Below are 12,325 nucleotides of genomic sequence, written 5' to 3'. Positions count from 1 at the left end.
GGCCCATATCCCTTAATACCTTTGGTTAACAAGAATCTATCAATCTTAGATTTAATATTAACAATTCACATAGCATCAATTGCTGTTTGCGGAAGAGAGTTCCAAACTTCTAACCTTTGTGTGTAGAAGTGTTTCCTAACTTCACTTCTGAATGGTCTGGCTCTAATTTTGAGACTGTACTCTCTAGTCCTAGAATCCCCAACTAACAGAAATAGTTTCTCTCTATCTACCCTATCAGTTCCCTGTAATATCCTGAAAACTTCGATCAAATCACTCCTAAACCTTCTAAACTCTAGTTTATGTAATCTCGCCTCATAATTTAACCTTTGAAGCTAGATAAGTACTTGAGGGAGAAAGGACTAGAAGGATATGTTGCTAGTGTTAGATGAAATAGGGTGGGAGGAAGCATTTGTGGAGCTTAAACACAGATATAGTGCAGTTAAGCCAAATGGCTTGTTTCTTTGCTGTAAAATTCTATGATCCTTTCTAATTCTTCCAATAATTGGTCTTATTTTCAATAACAAAACTAATCAGACCACCATCCCTAAGCAACAGCCTATACACGTGTAAAATGTAATAGGTGAGATCTTAAAAGAGCTGTTTTTCCACTCCTAATTCGGCCTGATTCCAGGTGGTCATGTGGTCCATTTCCCCATCAGTCACTTTCTCTTCTGGGATCTTCTGCCGGACTGCCCTGGCTTCAAGTCATGGGAGTTTCTTGTCAATTTGGCACTGTTTCCTGTCAGTAAGAATCAACGGCATGGTTAATGGAGTATGCCCACGGAACAAAGGGAGAGTGACAGAGATTTGGAGGGAGAAAGGGGAGTAATAGAGGTATAGGGAGAGAAGAACAGATACAGGCAGAGAGAATCACAGGATAGGGCAGAGTAACAGAGACATACATCTCTTGATTGCACAGAAACTAGGATTAAGGTCTATCCCTAATTGATTTATTTGATTTTGGCCTTTGCTGCCGAGTAGTAAAGCTTCTAAAGGCATGGGAGTATACTGGACTGAGGAAGCATTGGAAAAATACCACATGCCTTAGTCCATCCCACTGATGGATACAACAGATTATTTTTCCTGTGCATTCTACAGTGCATGAGTCATCCAGAACAGTAGTTGTGTGTGCAGTAGCTGTTAGACTGAGTACTGTTTAACTCCAAGAGATATAACCTTGGCTCTGCTTTATTAAGGCCCAAAGTGACTAATATACAAATTGGCTGGCCTCTTATACTTGGGCTGCACACACTAGCCACTAGATGGCCTACAACAGTAATGCCATCTAGTGGCTAGTGATCCCAAAAGTACATACATGTCAAAACCCCCTCTGAGTTATCAACACAGTCTTTTACAAATTGAGATGGTTTGGTGTTTTACGCTCCCGGGTTGACCACCCCAGTTCAACTCCAGTCTTGGGTGAGTGTTCAGAATCTGTTGTGACTGGTGGCTGGGTAGCTGACCTAGTAGGAGTGGCAATGGCCATGTCAGGGATTGAAAGTCCATTTTCATTGAACATGTCAGTGATTGAAAGTCCCGATTCACTGATGACCACTGGTCCTCTGATGACTGGGGGTAGGTTGGTTTCTCGTCCATTGTCTATTCCTCCGACTGTTCCGGTTCGTCTGTGTGCCGCAGCTTTGTCTGATCCATATGTTTCCTGCATGTTTGTCCATTTTTGAGCTTGACAATAAATACACTGTTGCCCTCCTTGGCTATGACAGTACCAGCGATCTACTTGGGACCCTGACCATAATTCTGAACATATACAGGATAATTTACAGAAATATCGCATGACACAGCTGCGCGATCGTGATACCCTTGTTGACTTTGTCTTCTATATTCAACATGATTATTCAAGTCAGGGTGTACAAGAGATAGCTTGGTCTTAAGACCTCTCTTCATCATTAGTTCGGCAGGCAAGACCCCGGTAAGCGTGTGTGGTCTTGTCCTGTAACTAAGCAGTATGCATGACAGGCGGGTCTGCAGTGACCCTTGGGTTACTCGCTTCATACTCTGCTTTATGATGTGGACAGCACGTTCTGCTTGCCCATTGGATGCAGGTTTGAATGGTGCTGACCTTGAGTTTCATGACCTCTTGAAACTCCTGACTGGTGAAGCACGATCCGTTGTCGCTAACAGCGATGTCAGGCAGACCATGTGCCGCGAACATGATACTCAGATTCTCAATGGTAGTTGTGGATGTGCTGGATGACATGATTATACACTCTATCCACTTCGAATATGCATTCACCACATCTAAAAACACCTTCCCCAGGAGGGGACCTGCCAGTCTATATGGATCCTGGACCGTGGTTTAGATGACCACGACCACAGACTCAGCGGCGATTCCGCTGGTGCTTTGCTGAGCTGCATGCAAGTGTTGCACTGATGCACATATGATTCCAGCTCAGAGTCAATTCCCGGCCATGAGACCTGGCGAGGGCTTTCATCATTACAATGCCGCGATGTGTGCTATGTAGCTCACGTACAAATTTCTCTCTCCCTTTCTTGGGCATAACGACACGATTGCCCCACAGTATACAATCCGACTGAATAGACAGTTCGTCTTTGCGATGAATATAAGGTTTGGTCTCCTCGTTCATTTGCTTGGGTATGGCAGACCAATCACCTTTGAGGATGCAACTCTTCACCACCGATAAAATTGGGTCCTGGCTGGTCCAGGTCTTAACTTGTTGAGCCGTGACAGGGGCTCCTTCACTCTCAAAAGTATCCATAACTAACAATAGGTCCGCCGGTTGTGGCATTTCCACTTCCGGTGTGGGCAATGGCAGATGGCTCAAAGCATTGGCACAATTCTCGGTGCCAGGTCTATGGCGAATGACATAATCATAAGCGGATAATGTCAGCGTCCACCTCTGGATGCGTGATGAAGTATTGGTATTGATACCTTTGTTTTCGGAGAACAGTGAAATGAGCGGCTTGTGATCTGTCTCCAGTTTAAACCAAAGAACGAACAGGTACTGATGCATCTTTTTAACCCCATACACACAGGCGAGTGCTTCTTTCTCTAACATGCTGCAGGCTTTTTCTGCTTTAGACAAACTTTTTGAAGCATACGCGACTGGTTGAAGTTTACCCGACTCATTAGCTTGTTGGAGTACACAACCAATTCCATATGATGAAGCATCACAGGCCAATACTAAACGTTTACATGGGTCATAATGTACCAGCAGCTTGTTAGAGCAAAGCAGATTAGTGGCTTTCTCTGTCTTGAGATGCACCCCACACCCAGTTGTTGCCTTTTCTTAGCAAGATGTGCAGTGGTTCTAAGAAGGTGCTCAATTTAGATAGGAAGTTACCGAAGTAGTTGAGTAGACCCAGGAACGAACGCAGCTCCGTCACATTCTGCGGCTTGGGTGCATTCTTGATGGGCTTGGCTTTCGCGTCCATGGGCCTGATGCCGTCAGCAGCAATTTTCCTCCCCAGGAATTCGACCTCTGGTGCCATGAAGATGCACTTCGAGTGTTTCAGTCTGAGTCCCACTTTGTCCAGCCGATGTAGGACCTCTTCCAGGTTGTTCAGATGTTCCTCGGAGTCACGACCTGTGATCAGGATGTCAACTTGGAACACGACGGTTCTAGGAACAGACTTCAGTAGACTCTCCATGTTCCTCTGAAATATTGCTGCAGCCGAGCGAATTCTAAAAGGGCACTTGTGATAAATAAACAGTCCTTTATGCATGTTAATGCATGTAAGTCTCTTCGACGTCTCGACCAGCTCCTGTGTCATATAGACCAACGTCAAGTCCAGTTTGGTGAACGACTTCCCCCCGGCTAGCATTGCAAACAAGTCATCAGCCTTCGGTAAAGGGTACTGATCCTGTTTCGAAACCCTGTTGATCGTAGCCTTGTAGTCTCCACAGATTCTGACTGTGCCATCACTTTTCAGCACAGGAACAATGGGGCTGGCCCATTCATTAAATTCAACCGGTGATATGATCACTTCACGCTGGAGTCTGTCCAGTTTGATTTTGACCTTCTCCCTCATGATATACGGAACTGCCCGAACTTTATGATGGATGGATCTTGCATCCGAGTCCATGTGGATCTGCACCTTGGCTCCCATGAAGTTGCCGATGCCTGGTTCGAACAGCAAGGGGAACTTGCCCAGATTTTGGGCATATGTATCTTTCTCTGACGGTAACGCCTTGATGTCATTCCAATTGCATCTGATTTTTTTCAAGCCAGTTCCTGGTGAACAGTGTTGAGCCATTACCTGGGACAATCCATAGCGGTAACTCGTGAACCACACATTCATACGACACTTGAATTGTGGTACTGCCAATCAATGTTATGAGTTCTTTGGTGTACGTGCACAACTTGGCATTGACTGGACTCAGCCTGGGCCTCACAGCCTTAGTATCCCACAGCTTGTCCAAAGCCCTCTGGCTCATTATTGATTGACTTGCCCCCGTGTCCAGTTCCATCGATACCGGCACCCCATTAAATTTCACATTGATCATTATCGGTTTGCTCTTAGTTAGGAACGAGTACAGTCCATACACTTCCTCCTCTGGTATCTCGGATTGCGTATCTGGATCCGCGCTAGTCTGACCATTATCCTCCACGTGATGTATCGCAGCACGCTTGCTCATCTGCAGACACTTGCGCTGGAGATGCCCCACTCTCAGACAGCCCTTGCAACTATATTGCTTAAATCAGCACTGCTGGTGCCGGTGATTTCCGCCACAACACCAACACAGAGAAATCGGATGCATTCCCGCTGGCGGACTTTGGACAGCCACAGATTTTGCGTACGCAGTCGGATTGGCCCTGCCCTGTGCCGCTCTGCCAAACGCCGAATCAATCATATTTACAGTACTTGCCGAGTTTTGATTTTTCACTGATATCTGCTTTAGACTTCTATCTGTCGTCATGTATGACTGAGCGATCGCGATGGCCCTGTTCAACTTCAACGTCTCCACCGCCGGTAGTTTACGCAGGATCACCTCATGGTTGATGCCGATTACAAAGATGTCCCGCAGCATGTCTGCCAACACTGCCCTGAATGAGCGAACGTGCGTATAAAATCTGTATCTCGAGATGGTGATGCCTTCGTCTGGCTTAAGGTGGTCCTGTACAAGTGTACACAATTCTTCACACGTCTTCTCTGTTGGACGCACAGGAATGAGTAGATTCTTTATCAGACCATACATTTTTGGACCGCAAACCGTGAGTAACACCGCCCGGCGCCGATCTCCTCCATTTTGTTGGCCACGAAGAACGGCTCACAAAGTCTGCCCAATCTTCTCCTTCCACAAATCGCTCCAACAATCCAATTGTGCTCATTTTTGCATACAAAGGTTCTTGTTGCCTCATCGTCAAATGTTGTGTATGCAATAACTGTTAGACTGAGTACTGTTTAACTCCAAGAGGTATAACCTTAGCTCTGCTTTATTAAAGCCCAAAATGACTAATATACAAAATGGCTGGCCTTTTATACTTGGGCTGCACACACATGCGTGCAGCCCAATGGCCTCCAACAGTGACACCATCTAGTGGCTAATGATCCCAAAAGTACATACATAGAAACATAGAAAAATAGGTGCAGGAGTACGCCATGCGACCTTTCGAGTCTGCACCACCATTCAATAAGATCATGGCTGATCATTCCCTCAGTTCCCCTTTCCTGCTTTCTCTTCATACCCCTTGATCCCTTTAGCCATAAGGGCCATATCTAACTCCCTCTTGAATATATCGAACTGGCATCAACAACCCTCTGCAGTAGAGAATTCCACAGGTTCACAACTCTCTGAGTGAAGAAGTTTCTCCTCATCTCGGCCCTAAATGGCTTACTCCTTATCCTTAGACTGTGACCCCTGGTTCTGGACTTCCCCAACATTGGGAACATTCTTCCTGCATCCAACCTGTCCAATCCCGTCAGAAATTTGTATGTTTCTATGAGATCCCCTCTCATTCTTCTAAACTCCAGTGAATACAGACTCAATCGATCCAGTCTCTCCTCATATGTCAGTCCTGTCATCCCGGGAATCAGTCTGGTGAACCTTCGCTGCACTCCCTCAATAGAAAGAACATCCTTCCCCAGATTAGGAGACCAAAACTGAACACAATATTCCAGGTGAGGCCTCACCAAGGCCCTGTACAACTGCAGTAAGACCTCCCTGCTCCTATACTCAAATCCCCTAGCTATGAAGGCCAACAGGCCATTTGCCTTCTTCACCGCCTGCTATACCTGCATGCCAACTTTCAATGACTGATGTACCATGACACCCAGGTCTCGTTGCACTCCCCTTTTCCTAATCTGGCACCATTCAGATAATATTCTGCCTTCACGTTTTTGCCACCAAAGTGGATAACCTCACATTTAACCACATTATACTGCATCTCTCATGCATTTGCCCAATCACCTAACCTGTCCAAGTCTCTTGCAGCCTCTTAGCATCCTCCTCACAGCTCACACTACCACCCAGCTTAGTGTCATCTGTAAACTTGGATATATTACACTCAATTCCTTCATCTAAATCATTGATATATATTGTAAATAGCTGGGTCCCAGCACTGAACTCTGCGGCACCCCACTAGTCACTGCCTGCCATTCTGAAAAGGACCCGTTTATCCCGACTCTCTGCTTCCTGTCTGCCAACCAGTTCTCTATCCACGTCAATACATTACCCCCAATACCATGTGCTTTAATTTTGCACAACAATCTCTTGTGTGGGACCATGTCAAAAGCTTTTTGAAAGTCCAAATACACCACATCAACTGGTTCTCCCTTGTCCACTCTACTAGGTACATCCTCAAAAAATGCTAGAAGATTTGTCAAGCATGATTTCCCTTTCATAAATCCATGCTGACTTGGACCAATCCTGTCACTGCTTTCCAAATGCTCTGCTATTTCATCTTTAATAATTGATTCCAACATTTTCCCCAACATTTACAATATATATCAATGATTTAGATGAAGGAATTGAGTGTAATATATCCAAGTTTACAGATGACACTAAGCTGGGTGGCAGTGTGAGCTGTGAGGAGGAAATTAAGAGGCTGCAAGAGACTTGGACAGGTTAGGTGATTGGGCAAATGCATGAGAGATGCAGTATAATGTGGTTAAATGTGAGGTTATCCACTTTGGTGGCAAAAACGTGAAGGCAGAATATTATCAGGCTAACCGGTCTATAATTCCCTGTTTTCTCTCTCCCTCCTTTTTTTGAAAAGTGTTGTTACATTAGCTGCCCTCCAGTACATAGGAACTGATCCAGAGTCAATAGAATGTTGGAAAATGATCACCAATGCATCCACTATTTCTAGGGCCACTTCCTTAAGTACTCTGGGATGCAGACTATCAGACCCTGGGGATTTTATCGGCCTTCAATCCCATCAATTTCCCTAACACAATTTCCTGACTAATAAGGATTTCCTTCATTTCAAACTTCTCGCTAGATCCTCTGTCCCCTAGTATTTCTGGAAGGTTATTCGTGTCTTCCTTCGTGAAGACAAGACATAGGGAAAGAGTAACAGAAACACAGAGAGGGGCAGGTTGAGCACCAGGAAATGGTCTAACATCAGAAAGGTGAGGTTGATTAACCTGCTAGGTATTTCCAGCTTTATGATTTCCAGCACTTGCCGGTTCTTTCTTATCCGACTAAGAGACATAGGGAGCAAGGAGAATAACAGTGATATAGGGAGAAAAGAATAAAAACAGGGTGAGAGAGAATTACAGAAACGGGGAGCGTAACAGAGTCAGAGACATCTATTGGTTGCACAGAAACGATGGTTACGGTTATGTTGGGACCTCAGTTAGATCGATGAATGAGGTAAGTACACCTTGTATGAATATAAATGGGACGTCTGCTTTATGTATTATGGTATGTCTCTGGTACAAATATAAATAAATCAGTAGAGCAGCAAATTGCCCTGGAATGAGCAGTAAATTTCTGGAATTTTCAAGGAGTTGAAAGGCCAGGAGCCTTTAGAATAATAGCAACCACCTTGAGTGCTTGATGAGGCATGGGGGAGCTACAGCAGTTTTTGGCAAGGCCTTAAACCTCTTGTAAACACCCTACCTTAAATCTCTCGTTGAGTATGTTCAAGACTGAAATCAATAGATTTTTGGACACTGAGGGAATCAAGGGATTTAAGGAGTGGGCGGGAAGCTGGAGTTGAGGCAGAAGGTCAGCCATGATCTTATTGAATGGTGGAGCAGGCTCGAGGAGCCGAATGGCCTACTCCTGCTCCTATTTCTTATGTTCTTATGAATAAAACACAGTGTATGCCTCTTATCCATGCATGTGTGGTTTGGACGGGTATGTCCTATGCAACTGGACAAATCAGGTTGGCGATGTAGCAGGAAGTATAGACATGATTGGGAAATAGCTGTCAGTGGACAGTCCAGCCCTTCGACACCGCACTTTCCCAACCTCCCCAACTCAGTGCTGTCCAGCCCTCCCAACGCTATGATCTCCAACTCTCCTATTCTAGCCCTCTATGACTCAATTCTACTTACCAGTCCATCTGATTCTGCATTGTGCTCTCCAACCATCCCCAGCTCCTCATTCCCCACTCCACTGGTATTGGCAGGGGCACACACTCTATATGAATGCCTATGTTTATTTTCGCCTGGGGGTGCAAAGGGAACGGTCAGTGATTTCCCAAACAATACTCATCTCCCGGGATGCCAGCTTCTGATTTTTTTTACCTTTGCCTGAATCGGGATCAGCTCGGGTCTCTTGGCTTTGTCGCTCCACAGCCTCTCGAAAGCCTTCTGGCTCATGACTGATTGACTCGCCCTCGTGTTTAGTTCCATGGAGACTGGAGTGCCGTTAAGTTCAACTTTTAACATTATCAGAGGGCTTTTGGTGGTGAAGGTGTGTATCCCATATACTTCCTCTTCATCCTCAGGTTGAGTTGCCTCTTCTGCTTGTTCATCGTGATCCTCGATGGATCGGTCGTTCTCTCCTGACTCTGCCACATGGTGAGTCAGAGATCGTTTGCACATTCGCTGGAGGTGCCCCATTGTTCCACAGCCCTTGCACACATAGGGCTTGAATCTACATTGATGAGCTCTGTGGCTGCCCTCCCAGCACCAACATGGTGCTAATGGATACGCATTCACGCCCCACGGCGGACTCTGAGTCACTCTAGGCCTAGGTCTGGCCTCTGCAACCATGTGGGCCCTGCCCTGTGCTGTTCTGCCTGCAAAACATTATTTTATGCACCGTGCTCGCCGGTCAGCTTCAATTCTGTGAAGATATCTATTTCGGGTTATCACTCGTGGATATGAAGGATTGGGCTATCGTGATGGCCTTGCTCAGATCTAGGGATTCGGCAGACAGCAGTTTGCAAAAGATGACCTCGTGGCCAATTCCAAGCACGAAAAAGTCCCGCAACAGTTCCCCCAAGGATCCTGCAAAGTCGCACTGCCCCGCAAGGCGTCTTAGGCCGGCAACAAAACTCGCCACGTTCTGGCCCTCGGAGTGATGGTGCATGTAAAAGCGATACCTGGCCATCAGGATGCTCTCCTTTGGCTTGAGATGTTCCTTAGTCAGCGTACACAGTCTGTGTAAGATTTGTCCGTTATTTTGACTGATGCCAGCAAGTTTTTTAGGAGGCCATATACCGATGACCCTGTGAGGAGAATCTCCCTGCGCTTGGCTTCCGTTTCAGCCTTGTCCAATTCATTGGCCACAAAGTACTGGTTGAAGTGCTCAACGAAGGCTTCCCAATCATCACCCTCAACAAATCTCTCAAGAATATCAACGGCAGCCATTACCGCGTGAAAGTTCGTGATCCGTTACTCGTCGTCAATTTGTTATGTTCAGAATAAATCCACAGGACTATATCGCAAGCTCAAACTGTTGTGACCTTGGTCTCTTTATTTCAGACTCTAGGGGAAGCAGCATGGTGAGTCACCTTTTATACCTGCTTGCCCAGGGTGTACAGGTGTGCCGCCTGGTGGCAAGTCTTACATTTGGGTAAGATCTACATACATACATAACAACATGAACTTTTATTGTTTCAACAACAATAAAAACTTGCATTTATATAGCGTCTTTACAAGCAAAAAGCCCCAAGGCGCTTTACAGGAGTGTTATCAAACAAAATTTGACATTAATTCACTTAAGGAGATATTAGGCAGATGGAAAGTGGTGGGTTTTAAGGATCATCGTAAAGGAGGAAAGGGAGGTAGAGAGGCAGAGAAGTTTAGGGAGGGAATTCCAGGATTTATGGCCTTGGCAGCTGAAGGCACGGCTGAAAATGGTAGGGCGATTGTAATCGGGGATGTTCAAAAGGCCAGAATTGGCGAAGTGCAGAGTTCTAGGGGAATTGTAGGGCTGGAGGAGATTACAGAGATAGGGAGAGACAAGGCCAAGGAGGGATTTGAAAACAAGGATGAGAATTTTAATATCGAGGCGTTGCTTAACCGGGATCCAATGTAGGTCAACATGCACACAGGAGATGAGCGAGTGGGACTTGGTGCGAGTTAGGACACGGGCATCGGAGTTTTGGATGGCCTCCAGTTTACAGAGGATTCAGTGGATTGCGTCCATTGTGTAGGTTTTGAAATATGAAGACATTAAACAGAATCTAGAAAGACTTGCATTTATGCACTAACTTTCATGACCTCAGGACGCCTTATAGCCAATGAAGAACTTTTGAAGTGTAGTCACTGTTGTAATGTAAGAAACCCAGCAGCCAATTTGCGCACAGCAAGGTCCCACAAACAGCAATGTGATAATGACCAGATAATCTGTGGTTTTTTGTGATGTTGATTGAAGGATAAATATTGACAAGAACATGGGGGAGAAGTTCCCTGCTCTTCTTCAAATAATGCCTTGGGATCTTTTATGTCTACCTAAGAGAACAGACAAGGCCTCAGTTTAACGTCTCATCTGAAAGACGGCACCTCCAACAGTGCAGCACTTCAGTGTTAACCTAGTTTTTTGTGCTCAAGTCTCTTGACTGGGGCTTGAAACCCACAACCATCTGACTCAGAGGTGAGAGTGCTACCCACTGAACCACAGCTACAGAAGAGTAATGTAGGAAATATAATCTAATTGTAATGCAATCTGCAGCACAGAAACCATTTGATGGTGTTTATACTTTTGTCAATTTGGTGTCTATTTGAACAAACAGCTTAACCTCCACTGGGATTTTGCTGTTACTGAGACCAAAGCAGTTTCCCCCTTTCTCGGGGTAAACCCAAAAAACTGACAAAAAGCAAAATACTGCAGATGTTGGAAATCTGAAGCAAATGCTTGAAACAGGCAGGTCAGGCAGCATCTGTGGAGAGAAATTGTTAACTTTTCAGGAATCGGCCTTTCACAATGAAGGGTCCCCACCTGAAAAGTTAACTTGTCTGTTTCTTTTTCTGCCGATACTACCTGACCTGCTGAGTGTTTCAAGCATTTCTTGTTTTTGGGTCCAAGCAAAAGTTGCCGCCCATGCTAGGCTTGACAACTCTCCAGGATTGCCCTGGAGTTTCCAGGAATTAAAGATTAATTCCCTGGATGCTGCTGCGAGCAACTCAGGTGAAAAATTATATGGGCATTAAAAAATTGTGTGTTTTTTTCAGAAGGGGGAAAAGGCTGTTTGACTGGGTGGAAGGTCATGCAATGAAACCTCCAGAATCCTGGCAACCCACACTGTTCAGAACTGCCTCTAGGCACCTGGAAGAATCAACAGTTGGGACAGACTCCAGCATGTGCCCATCAACAGCTTCAAGGTGGGGGGTGGGGCGCACTTAGCTCGAAGGTTAACCCATTGTTAAAATTGGTAAATAGAGTGCTGGAGTTAACAAGCGTGCAAATATCATAAAAGCAAAATACTGCAGATGCTGGAAATCTGAAATAAAAACAGGAAATGATGGAAAACAGTCAGTGGGTCAGACAGAGTCTCTGGAGAGAGAAGCAAGGTTAACGTTTCAGGTGGATGACCTTTCATCAGAACACAGATAGCATAGGTCTTTGAATGTTAGCTGTAGCTCAGTTGGTAGCACTCTTGCCTTGTGAGTCAAATCCCACTTCAGAGACATGAGTGCAAGAATCCAGGCTAACACTCCATTGTTAGTACTGAGGGAGGTGCTGTTTCTTGGGTGAGATGTTAAACTGAGGTCCCGTCAGCCCCCTCAGGTGGATGTTAAAGATTCTATGGTACTAGTTCAAAGAAGAGCAGTGGAGTTCTTCCTGGTGTCCTGACCAATATTTATCCCTCAATCAACATCACTTAAACAGATCATCTAGTCATTATCACATTACTGTTTGTGGGAGCTTGCTGTGTGCAAATTGGCTGTTGTTTTTTTTACATTACAACAGTGACTACACTTCAAAAAGGACTTAATTGGC

General features: G+C 45.4%; 1 protein-coding gene across 3 annotated transcripts in view; it reads left to right on the top strand.

The window, feature by feature from the left end:
- ap4b1 (adaptor related protein complex 4 subunit beta 1) overlaps positions 1–12,325 on the top strand; it is a 95,406-nt gene that overhangs the window by 64,485 nt on the left and 18,596 nt on the right. The window lies entirely within an intron of this gene.

Source organism: Pristiophorus japonicus, chromosome 17 (genome assembly GCF_044704955.1).
Source record: "Pristiophorus japonicus isolate sPriJap1 chromosome 17, sPriJap1.hap1, whole genome shotgun sequence".
Lineage (NCBI taxonomy): Eukaryota > Metazoa > Chordata > Chondrichthyes > Pristiophoridae > Pristiophorus > Pristiophorus japonicus.
This window is presented reverse-complemented; position numbering and strand designations above follow the sequence as displayed.